The sequence below is a fragment of the Thalia democratica genome, chromosome 5 (assembly GCF_965202585.1).
Source record: "Thalia democratica chromosome 5, ktThaDemo2.hap1.1, whole genome shotgun sequence".
NCBI classification, from domain to species: domain Eukaryota; kingdom Metazoa; phylum Chordata; class Thaliacea; order Salpida; family Salpidae; genus Thalia; species Thalia democratica.
This window is the reverse complement of record NC_139169.1, coordinates 20,885,525-20,899,484: the sequence shown is the minus strand read 5'-3', so window position 1 is coordinate 20,899,484 and position 13,960 is coordinate 20,885,525.

The following is a 13,960-nucleotide window of genomic DNA, read 5'->3' as shown; positions in this document are numbered from 1 at the left end:
CACAATTGGATTGTTGATGTTTTTTTTTGCAGCAGTGGCAAATACTTGCTTTGGGATTTGAGCTTAATGATTTTTCCCACACTTTGTGGTTTTTATGGTTGAGATTTTAACCTTGTGAGTGTTTGCCAAATGGAATGTCACAAAGGGATTTTTTTCAGTAAAATAGATAGTTTTTTAGTTAGTTTAATACTACTTTAAAGGGGCAGGTAGAATTACAAGTAATGACAAACTTCTTGATTCATAAAAATGTTTATTGTTGTAGAAGAAGTCTGATGTTTTTTTACCATGAAAAAAAGATATAAAAATAAGTTTAATTTGAACCACATTGCAAGTGTATAAACAATTGACAAAATTAAGAGTATCTTGTGCTGTTAAAATTGTACTATTAATAGATTATCTTATTATTGAAATAAGATACTATGTTATCAATTAAAATTTTATCATTATTTCCAAATTGTTGTTTGATCCTAATGAAGTTCATACTAATTGAATGTAAAACCCTTCTTGCCAGTTTATCACTAAATTAGGTCTATGACAAAGGTAAGGATGTACTGACATAATTGAATTGGTAATAATTATTATCTTATATTTGTCAAAATTATTATTATTCATTATGTCAATTCAAAATTATTTAACCTTATTACTAAGTGTTTATCAAGAAATATATACAATCTAAACATACTTGAGGTATGATATGTTTTTATGATTTTAATTCTACATATAAGTAACAATTCAAATGAAATTATCAGGGTTAATCAATTGTTTTTTTTTTTTGCCATTTTTCATTTTTTATACTCACTGTTATACAAATTCTTTAAACAATTACTTGTAAATTTCACCAGTTTAACATTGTATTACATTACACATAATTTGTTTAATTTTCCTGTATCATTTAATTTTTTTGTGATTAATATTTATTTATTTAGCTGAATGACTGGAATTAATGAGACTTTGCTAGTAATGCAGTAGTCTATAGAAACAGCAAACAAGTAGGAACTTTCTCAAAAAGTAAAGTAAGCTATTAAAAAACAATTGCAGAGATGTAGTTTCATGGACAGTTGTAATTTTGTTTTAACTGAGTAGATGTTTTAATTAAATCCTTTTGAATTTCAACACAATCTAAAGTTTATTTTACTTAGCGCCATAAAGTTTATAAATTAAAATTTTTTTACAGTTATTAAAAGCTAAGACACTTTTTTATATACTTAATTTTTTCGTAGACTTATTTTTCTTAGTTAAGATAGCTGTAGTTGTTTAAAGACAACAGTTGTCATTGCAGCGATATGTATATAGCCAAAATATCTCAACATGACGTTTTAAGTAAAATAAAACAAACGTTAAAATAAATTTGTACAAGTGAGAGTCGTAAACTATAAATATTAACTATTTATATTAAAACGGTTGAACAGATAGGCTTCAAAAAGTTTAAATTTTCTTAATTCTGAGTTTTTTATGTGTAAAAAATTAATGTTAATTGAACACGATAAAAGTTCAACACTCAAATACTTTAGTCAACAACCTATCCTAAAGTGTAAGTTTAATACATATACTGGTATGGTTAGCCTTTTTTGATAACTCTTTCTGTTTTTAACTTATAATAAGAACTACTGTCGTTGAAAAAAGGTTAAACTGTAAAAAAAGGTGCACGACTTAATAACTGAAAGGTATTTTCGTACACCAGGTCCTTAGAGTCTAGCTAGACCTATTAGTCAAAATAATAGGCTTAGACCTATTATTTTGCGCAATTTATTTTTGTTTAACAAAAACTGTTATTATAAGAAATATTCATTGAAAAGTTGACAATCTTTATTTAAGTTGATTTGATGAAAACATCTTTTATAAATGAATTAATAACTAAGCACTAATTAGTAATAAATTTGCTTTTCTTTAAGTACTATTTTTGTTTTGTTACTAAATAAATACTTAGCATTTTACAACTTTTGACAATGACAAGTATTAAAGGTGTATAAAACGTTTTATTTTTATTGGCGTTGTCCGGTAACCGGTTCAACTTTATGAGTTAGTATTAACAGTACAACGATCAATGCTAACATTTTTAGCTTTAGACGTCTATTTTATGAATATATTACTAACAATTTGTTTTTAATAAAATAAATACATGTTTTGTACAAAAATTTTTTATAGCGACAATTAAAAAAAACTTATTGAAAAATAGTTGTGACCTTCATTTTTAAACTAACAAATAGAACTAGATTAAATTAAAAAAGAATATTTAAAAACAAATTTTCCAACAGATTTTTTCTCACTTGTCATTATAAAAACGTTTTATACAAAGTATGTACTTATTTTCAAAAAATATATAGATTTAAAAAAAAAACCGTTATGAAGTTAATTTATAACTTTGTAATAAAATCAACATTCTATTATATAATTTTTAAGCTGAATAAATGTGGGATTTTTGTGCTAAATGCATATGATATTTATAGTTTTCAGAAATAATTTATTCTAAAACGGAAATGATAAACAACAATAGGCTTTATTTCAAAACAACATTGCCTATTTCCCAAAACAGTATTGTTTTATATTAAGAAGTTAATTTGCTTTCAACGCGTATATATCGGCATTTAACTTTTAAACACGCGTTAGTTGTTATATGTACTGAAAGCCGTATACGTATACCGTCTTAAGTTACGATGATCAATTGAAGTCGAAGTTTCAACAAGTTAAGTTATGATCTAGTTTCGAGAATCAAGAATATCAAATAGCGAGCATTAAAACGTCTACATCGTTAGTATTTTATACAACTTTACGATTGTTAATACTTTTATAGATTTTGTATCTACGTTTCTTTCTTGAACATTAATAGTTATTATTTAAAAAAAAATAATTTGCATTGATTCAAATTGTAATTTATTCATTACGTAGGAAGTAAATTACCTTAAGTAAAACCAATATTTGAAGTTTAGTACTTGTAAGCTACTCGTAAGTAAAGCAGTCAGTTTAGTAAGTACTTAGAGACCACGTAATTAAAACATAAACATAAACAGCATTATAAATCTATCATTGTGATTATAACTGTTTGTTTAAAAAATATCTAGAACATTTCTATGCACTTATTTATCAAACTTTGGGAACTTATCGATTCAAAGCATACAACAACTTCAATGTAGGCATATAGCTTATACTTATATGGTCGCACATAAAGAACTTTTTTACTTTATAAGAATTATGTAAATTCTTACTAAAGTTACTTATCGTCTTTTACTTATGTTTATGCTTGAAACAAAATTCTTTGTTTGTTATATTTTAAACGCTTAATTGGTAATCACAATTGTATTTCAGAAAAACTATTTTTTTTGTTAGAAACTTGAATTCCAGTTCTTAAAATTAGAAGTAAGTGTTATACTTAATGTTTTTCTTAACTAGCTGATTTGTATTATATAAGTTTTAACTTCTTTTTAAGTTTTGCTGATTTGCATCTAGTTTAAAATATTTTAAGACTTGAGACATCTTGTTGAATTGAAACGCAAAACCAGCATAAACAAAAGACGTGATAAAATTTCGTGGACGTTATTGTTTGAACTATAAGATTTATAACAAAGAGTTTTAAAAGCAAAGAGTACGTTCGTGCTTCAAATGGTTTTGAACTATTGGAAAAACGAATTTTTGTTTGTAGTCAGTGTTTTGTCGAAACCAACATAAATAATTAAAAAGAGTTACATCATAGGAAAACTTAAAAACTTAATAAGTTAATTTAACTTCTCTTAAATTTGTATATATAAATTGTAAAAGTATAGTTATAAGTTATTAGACTTTTGAAAAAACTTAACCACAATCTTTACTGTGAGATAACTGTCTTTTTAAATAAGTTCGTTGTTCAAAGTTTAGTAATTTTGTTCTTTAAACATACTTAATCTGTAATCAACCTACTTATCTTATACTTAAATTTTTTGTAGTATTTATTTTTTTCGTTTATTTATGTTCTTGATTTTTGAATTGAATTCGATTCCAAAAACATGTCATACTTAAATCTAATAAACTTTTACATTTAAAAACTTATGTTCACTTTTATTTACTATTAAGTAATTCTTTAAGCATAACAGAACAAAACGTTTAAACATTAATTATAGTTTTTTTAATTCCTTCTGTTTAACAGTTTTGATAGTATCCTTATTTTAAACTGTGGATAAATAAAGTAAAAAAGTGCTTAAAACTTTTTACTGTTTAATTCGTAGAATATTTTTAGTAAAAGTTCTTCGAATTTTTTTTTGTAGATAGTACAGCGCCTAATTAATAGTCAAGTAATTTTAAGTTAAAAAGTCTTTTATTCACAATTTATTTTGTATAATGTTTTTGATCAAAAAATATACAACTTTAATTTTTCTAAAGTGTTTTATGCAACTGTAACAACTTTTTATAGTAAAGTAATCAAAAAGTTTTCTTGGTGCTTACCATACAAGTACTTTTGATTAGCTAATAAATGTTTCATACTAATAAGTTATAGAATACAAAATACCATTTAATTAATTATATTTTACAAGTAAATTTTTAAGTAAGCCAGTTATTTTAACAAAGTATATCATAGAATATCAATGTACTTTATTTTCTACTTTTTTCTTTAAAATATATTTCATAGTATTCAATGTTGTTTTTTGTATAAATTACTTTCTTTAAAAGTTTGAGTTTTAGAGGATTTATCACATAATATACTATAGTTTTAAAGAACTTTAATTAAGAAAGTTATCGTTTATGCAATTTAAGCTAACCTGTATTTGTACTAAAAACTTTTTGAAATACCTTGGTTATTTTTTGTATAATTGTTTTTTTAAAGAAGCTTAGTGTCTTGGACTTTTTTTTATAGATAATATTAATTTTAGCAAATAAAAACTCCTAAAGATTATATTTTGTGTAAAGTTTTTGAACTCTGTATAAACTTTTTACATAAACTTATAATTTAAACTTTTTTTAAATTACTTAAACTGTTATTTGAACTTTGAGAAAAAAAAAATTAGGGTGAAATATTTTTTAAGTTTCGAAATAAAAATCATTATTTATGCAATAAGTGAAGTTTATTTACACGAAAAACAAAATAGGTTATACGTATATATATGAAGTAAAAGCTACAAGTATTCAGATATGTGTTTTAGAGAATACGATAAACTGTTGATATAAATGCAGTAGATATAATAAGTTCTTAAGAACTGTAGACTGGCAAATTAAAAAAGCCAAGTGAGTTTTCAAAAGCGGGAAGCTATAAAAACATCATGACATCATCAAAATGCAGTTTAGTTGCAGGAGTTTTCAGCGACGTAGCATCCGATTTTCCTGGCGGTTTCCGGCGGAAGTGAGTCGAAATTGGCCACGTTAGCCCACAACTTCTCACTACTTCCGGTTATTGAGAGCAGTTGATCGTACTTGAGCTGGTCGCCGATTCCAATGGCGAACACCTGTGGATGTTTTCATTTATAAATTTAAAATTTTATTTATTTAAAGAATATGTTTGGATATTGAAACAGTGGTGACTCTTTTATGGTTGAAGTTAATATGAGTAAACGTTTTTTTAAACATCATTTAAAAACTAAGTTAAAATTTTGTAAATGTAAACTTGGTTGTCATAAAACACTTATTTTTTTTTATATTTTAATCCTGTACAAGACCTTAAAAGGTATCCGTGGTATGCGACCCGATAAACGAAATGTTTTTTCGTGCACCAGGTCCTAGGACCAAATATTTTGATAGTATTTTTTGTCATTCAATAAACTACATACTTAAAAACCCGGAAAACAGTCAATAAATTAAAAATTAAAATGAAATATGAATTTGATTTTAAAAAGTGTTAAGCATTTTTGTATAGTTTTCAAAAATGTTATTATATTTTTACTCGTAACACCATATAAACATCCAACCTCAACACCGCTGTCCCTCAACTTTTTGGCGGGTCCCTCAACCTGATCGTAGGCGTTACCATCGGTGATCAGAAGCACCACATCCTGAATGTTCTCCCTGTTCTCCTGCTTCTTGATAAGCACTTCTCTCACGTACGTCAGCGCCTTGCCAGTCTTTGTGCCTGTGAGTACGTGTTTGATGGTTTTTATAGAAATCGTGTAGTACTTGTGTTAAATTTAAAGTAGAAGTTTTGACACTTTGTAAAATCATTAAAAGTTTGAATTTAATCTGTTAAAACAAAGATGTATTAAAGGTATGCTTTTTATTTTCCTATACTACGTATACGGAAAAAAATAAATTAGTATTGAATTTTCATAACAATTGTTTACGCTTAACAAAAACGAAGTTGGAAAGTTTTAATTTAATAAAGTTTCATTCAATAGCCTAAACAAACCTTTTCAATTGTAAGGAATAGTTTTCAAGGCATCAAGAGCTTGCTCATTGTTCTCGTTGTTGTTCAATACAAGTTGGTGCTTCTTATCAACAACTTCATTGTACCTCATCACAAATGCTTGGGTGAAGTCAGTGTTCAGCTTGAATTGACTGAAAATTATTACTTCATTTTTATTTTAGAATAACACTATGATTTATTTGTTAAAAACAGATAGCTATTATATAAGCACAAAAGGTTTTGTTTTAAATTTAAAATTTTATTTTAGATATAAGATTTCTATTGTGTTTTTAATTTACTAACTTGAGTATTCCATTGACGAATTGAATAACTTTGTTCCAATTGTGTTGTCTAATTGAAGAAGATGAATCCAAAACAATAAAAAGGTCAATGATTGAGTGGGGTGGGTAGGGAACTGTAAAGTATTTGGTTGACCAGATGACAACCAAGAAATATATTAATTAGTTGATTGAATGCTACTTAACAAATATTTTTTGATTTTTAATTTGAAAAACGTTTTAGGTTTATCAAATGTTTTAGAATTTTAGTAATTACTGTATGTAGTGTTTTTAGAAGTGTTATTATTATTAAAATATCACTTAAACATTATATAACTAAAAGCTAAACCTTGACCGCAACTAATGCAACTCTTATATTGATTTCGAAAAAAAAATATTAGTTGCAAAACTTTTGATAGAGTTTAACTAGTTGTTAGTGCTCAATATTGTTTTATATACATAACAGCAACAATTCTTCACACAATTAACCTCTACAGCACGGTGGTGGGGACGACCACTGTCCGTGTCACTGCCGGGTTTGGGGGTCTGGTGGTCGGCCTCACACGTGAACTGGCACCTGGACCCGAAGAAGTTGCCGTTCGTGCAATTCTTCACCACCCTCCTCAAATTTGTTTGTTCAGGACATACGATTGCTGTTGGTTGCGATTGTTATTTAAGTTTTAAGTATAAGTTATTATTTGTTTTTTTTTCTATTGCATTATGCTACACTTATTTTTAATTAAATTATGAAAATCCTGGTTTTATTAAAAAAAAGTCAAGAAAAAAGTATTAGCAAGCCTTAAAAAATCTTTTACATATACGATAGAGTGTTTAGTTTACAGAAACTTTTACACATTATGATTGTTAATAAAAAAAAAGTTTCTTTTAAAATTTTTCTACAACAAACTAGTTCCAACAAACACTCAACTAACGGGCGCAGTGTGGAGGGGGGTTGTTGAACTCGGGGAACTCCTTTCCATCGACGGCAGAGCAGACGGTGTCAGCGTCACCCACAAGAATGTAACCCACGTTGCAATCCGAGTGGCACGACACTCCCTCCAACAACAAGCTCTTCTTGCAGTACACTTGCCCGTTCGCTGGTGCGGCAGGAGCCTTGCAGAGCGCTGTTCGGTGAGAGTTTGTGAATTTGTATATTGTAATTGATTAATAGCATTTTACAAATGTTTGAAAACGTTTTGTTTGGTATAATAACAGTTTTCATTAGTTCAGACTTATTTTTATTTTTGTACAAAGTTTTGTACACATGTTCTAATCCTCTTTGCTTTAAGTCTTAGTAAAATTTTAACCAAGGTTTCTCAGTTTAATATCAATTTTGAAGTTTCAAAAAGCTTTTTTTACAAACGCCAGTAAAGAACTACGAGCTAAAACTATCGATATACTTTTACAGTTTAATGAGCTTTCGATTTATAAGTTTACTACAATATACAGGTAAATGTTTTTTTTTCTACTAGTGTAATAAAACCTATTAAAAATATATAATATTTTGTATAGGAAAACACTCACGCTGGCACACGGGAGGTGGGTTGTTGAAGGTGGGATCGGATGCTCCGTCTTCGAAGACACAAGTTGCTTTCTTGATGCCGTCCAGATGGTATCCTGTTGAAATGCGTCAGTTTTACAAACTTGATTTGATATAATAAAATTTGAAATGTATACTCTAGTTGTAAACATGGAAAATAAATTTTACTTACATAAGTATTTTTAATGTTTAATACAACTTACCTTCGTTACAGCCGGAATAACAAGAAACTCCCTTCTTCAAGTCATCTGACTCGCATTGCACGTAACCGTTAGTTGGCGCTTTGGGGGCGTCGCATCTCTCTGTGAAAATTATTTAAAACTTAGCTCAGTTTATGTTTAGTTTCATCAAAGTCACATTAAATTTTAGATTATTTTTTTTTAAATAATACTTATAACTTTTTGATAAGAAATAGTACAAATAATAAGTTCTAGACTTTTGACCAATAAACATATATTTTCAACTTTCAAAACCAAAAAATTTACTTACTTTCTCTGCAGTATGGAATATCGAACTTTGTTCCTTTATTTTCAGCAGTACAGATGTTGATATTGTTGCCGATCAGATCGAATTCTTTGATAAAATAATCAGTATTAACATAAACAAAAATAATAAATACTAAATTTACTTTAATTACATTAATAGAAACTAAAGTCAACAAATAAAATCTAAAACTATACTTACGATCTCTGCAGCTATAGTAGCAAGTGACTTTGGTGTCAGAAGTCTGACAGAACACGAATCCGTTCTGAAGTTTTTCCGGGAGTCCGCAGTTCTCAGGACTCAATGGATCTGTTTTGTGATATTTTTGACTAAAACTTGTATTGAAAAGTTTAATATTCAGATGAATAAGAAATTCTTAAATTGTTCGAACTATAAGTTTTATTAGCTAAAAGTTTGTCTTAAAAACTGTTTTAAGTAAAGCATATTATTTTTATTATTCTTTTTTTCATAGTCTTCACTGATGAAAATATATTACATGCGTGTTCGTAAAAACCTCATCATGACTTTTTACAATTAGCTCACGCAGAACAAAATAATTTAAACGTTTGAAACTTCTGAAAAAAAAAACTTCTTTTATCTAACCCTGTTGCTGCAGGCATGCGGTTTCTTCTCTACCGTTGCACCCGTCAAAAGGGCAGCAACACCTGCAGACAGACCACCCTTCTTGTTACACTGGGTTGGATCCCATGCGGGGCGCGGGTTCTGCAGGTGTATATTGTTAAATAAAAATAAAATCATAGTGATCTATGAGCTATCGGTAGCATCAACTATAAATTAAATATTTTTTAAGAAAAAAAATTTTCAACAAAACTTATTTTAATTTCTTAGAAACTCAAGTAGTTAAGAGTTGTTAAAAACATTCTTAAGGTTCTAAAAGTGTAAGTTGGTGAACAAATAAGTAAAAATTAAAATTATGCTGAAATAGATGCTGATTTATGTTGGTAACATCAACTGTGTATTTGATAAACTTTTTTAAGGCTGAATGCAACGATGGTTTAACTTGTTTTCTTTGAAGCTTATGAAATTCAAAATTGTTGAAAAAGTATAATGACTTAATTGAAACAAAACTAACTGCTAGCTAGACAGTATAAGCTTTTAGATATTTTTAAATTCTTAAGGCTTAATAGCAATGATTTTTTTTTGATAGAAGTATAAAACCACTTTTACCTGTACTTCGTTGTTGTGACAGGCCAGATCTTGCTTGCACCTCCTAGTGATCGATTTTCTTCCGTCCTGGTACAAGCGAGTCTCAGAATAACAACTTTCCTGTAAAAATTGTTTAATCAGTACAAGCTATCACATATAATAAAAACAATGTTGTGTTCGTATCATAAATTTTACTGTTGCACCTAAACCTTATAGTTCATTTAAGTATAAAGTTTCAATTTCGGTAAAGTATTTACTAAATTAAGCAAGTTTTTTACTTAAACAGTATAAATATTTTTTAATACCTCATTAGCCCTGCACCTGGTCAATTTTCCCTTCAGTTGACATTCCTTGTCGTTAGCAGCATTCCTACATTCCCAACAGTGTAAAGCTATAAATTAAATTATATTATACTTTTAATATTTTAAAAATAAACAACATAAAACTTTAACTACTAATAAGCGAAATTAAAGTAGTCGTTTTGAAAATCGAAAACATATTTTCTTTATAAATTCTGTTTTGTTATGTAGAGTTTATAGATTCTATTCGTCTAGAACTTTTTTAATGCTAAAAATAAGTTACTTGTTTTTTCTTTGAACAATGCTTAAAAACTGTTACGTTAAACAAAACTACTCATACTAAATAGTTAATTTTTTTTTAAACAAACCTTGTATAATAGGAACTGCAACAGCAAGAACTAAAACAACTGTTTGTAAATACTTCATTTTCTATCAGATAAATATAAATTATATATATATCTGTAAATAAACTTGGTTTTGTTTTTTCTAGCTAAAAATTAGAGTATTTTATAACTAATAACAATGTTTTTATTTTTACTTTAACTTTTATAATAAATATAAAAACAGTTACTTTTTTTAGATATAATACAAGTTAAACTTAAAATATTGTTATTGATTAAACGCTTTTAAATTAAAAGTTTAAAAGATGTTCTTATTTATTTTAGCAAAGCTTTTTAATGATAATAAACTACTGTACTATTTAATACTTTGTGCTTAAAAATTTAAAGTTAGTTCTAACTTAGATACTATTTAAAATATATGCATTAATTTCTAAATTTTTTTAAAGATAGAAAATTAAATAAAGTTATAATAGTTCTTACTGATTGTAAAAGTTTATAATAATTTCATACGACTGAAAATGATTAAATACTATTATTGATATAAACAGTAATTTAATAACTTGTTATATAAAAATTCAAATTGCTCTTAAAAAACAAGCAATTACTAATATAACTAGGTATTTTAAAATTTACCACTTAGTAATTTAATGATTAAATTTTTTTGCAAAAGTTCTTACAAGTTACATTGCTGCTAGCATTGTATTGCTAGTACAAATTCATACTGACCTGTTGAAACAAAACTCAACTTATATACTTCCTTGCGTCTAAGTATAGCCGCTCTAATCACCCTTCATCTTGTGATACTAATGATCTTTCAAAGTCATCAGTTTCTGTCTATTCATGAATTTGAACTTATTGCGTTTAAGAAAGAACTAAAGTGCTAATTGCAACATGCAATGTGTTAAGCTGTGAGATTCGCGTTAGAAATAGATATAAGTTGCACGTTTAGATTAATTATAGAAACGTTTGCAGCAACCATGCTAGCATGTAGATTACCGTGCTAATAGCAAGCAACAAAAAAATTGTTAGACGAGCCATACCAAGTTAGCTTGTACAATTAGAAGCAGTACCGTTACAAAATATTTTAAGAAAATTAAATGTTTTCTGTGATTACATAACCAACGATAGTCCTTTCTTAAACATAAACAAAATGATCGCATGTTATGCTTACTTATAATTTATAATGCACTAGTACTAGTCTTAAAGTCCTCAATTTTGCAGATGATACAATGTTATACAAAACATTCACAAAAGACACATACCTAAATGACAGTAAAACTTTTAACGCAGAACTAAAAAAGGTATCAGATTGGCTTATGGGAAACAAACTTAAACTAAACCTTAATAAAACCAAAAGCATGATTCTACAACAGTCAAAAAATAGTTTCTGGAAAGATATAGAACTTAATGTTAAAATATGTAAAACAGTTATAACAAAGACAGATAGCTATAAATATTTAGGAATAATTTTAGACAGAAATTTAAAATGGACAAAACACATAGAAGCTATAAAAACCAAATTTCAAAAAACATTGGGTGTATTATATAAAACCAGACATTTCTTAAATGAAAAAGCATTACATTTTATCTTTGATTCTTTATTCATCAGCAATGTTAGATATGGCTTGTTGTGCTTGGTAAGAGCAAATAAAAAATGTATAAATGATATAAATTCTCTCATAAACAGAGCACTTAGATGCATACATTATAAGAAATATGATGATAGTGTAAGCAAATTAAAAATTCAGAAAAAATATTAGATGTTAAAAGTCTGTATCTATATGAAATAGGTCTGTTTATGTTTAAGTTTAACAATAACTTGTAACCAAATAACTTTAAAAATTATTATAAAAGTGTAAAAAATGTTCATAATTATCATACGAGGTCTTCAGAAACAAATATTTTCCTACCTAGATTCAACAGCAATAGGTCATAAATCGCTATCCTACCAAGGAAGTAAGTTATGGATTAAGCTACCATTATACTTAAAAAATACAAGTCATTTTGGAAAGTTCCAGGATGAATTTAAAAGTTTTTTTTTTTTAAATAGTAATTCTCAAGGTCATTAGTGATCATTTCTGCTCGTCAGTTTACTTTGTTTAAGGAGTTAATAGTATATGTCATTTAAAATCCAAAATTGTATGTTTTTTTTTTTATTTTGTTTTTTTGTTCGAAAGTTGATTTGTTTTGTTTCATTAACATTGGTTTAGTCTAGGTTTTAGCAATTTCTATGTGTTTATATTATAAGATTATTCTTTAAGATTTCTATTTTGAATTAAGTTCAATTACTTAAAAACTGATTTTTTATTATGAATACATTTTTTTTAGTATGCAAACGTACAAAAGCAGATATAGATATTTTTACTTTAGCAGAAAAAAAAGTATTTAAATAGTAAGCTAAGATAACTGTTTCAAGCAAACTTAAGTTATTATTATTATTTTTTTTTTTTTTTGAGAAAATTAAATACAAATTCTTCTTTTTTATGTTTGCAAATTTTGCTTGCTTTCTATTATTACAGTTTTAGACTTGGACAAGTATTCAAAAACAAATTAAAAGAATATTTAAAAATAGAAGGAAATTTATTGTTGTTAATATCTTTATTGTTAAAATTGTTATAGTTTTTCATCTTTTTTTTCTTATAAAAAGCAGACATTTTACACAATTTATTTTCAAATTTAAAAAAAGTTAAGTTCAGTTATTGTAAAAATCACTTCTTTAAAATTCTTAAAAAAAGAATTTACAATAGTTTATTTAACTATTTAAAATGTAAAATTGTTTTTACTGTTCAAGTAAATTTATTAAATAAAATAAAAATTACCTTTTTAACAAAAATACTAATAAAAAACAATTCTTTTATTTTAGATTTCAGCGTACTACATTTTACTTTCTTTAAAGAAGTTGTAACCTATAATTCAAGTATTCACACGTTTGTTATTAGTGTTGTTGATCTACTTTTGAAAGTTTATTTAAAGTAGTGATGTACCGGACTCACTATCCGGGTCCGGGTCCGGCCGGATATTGCCATTTTTGTCTGATATCCGGATCCGGCCGGACTCTAATTTGAAAAAAAAGTCCGGATCCGGTTCCGGCCGGATTCTAATTTGAAAAAAAAGTCCGGGTCCGGTTCCGGCCGGATTCTAATTTGAAAAAAAAGTCCAGATCCGGGTCCGGCCGGATCCTAACAGAGATCCGGCCGGACCCGGATCTAGTTAGTAAAAAAGAGCATATTGAAAAATATGTTTTTAAAAACAAACCCTGTGTTAATAAATAAGAGTCATTTTCGTCACTTAAAATTAAATACCTACCCCGATTGGCTCATTTTGTACACGTGACTAATTTACACTTGTTTACATTTAAACTATGGAATAAACATTTTAGAAATGCAACTCTTTACAAATGTTGTAAAATTGAAAACTTTGGAATGAATACTTGCATTATTTGTTGTTTAAAGTTGAGCTCAGAGAATATTTAGAGTTAATACGGTTGAATGTACGAGCCAATGAGAATCATATGACGAAATGTTTCAAACTAAATACTGATGCAACAAAACATC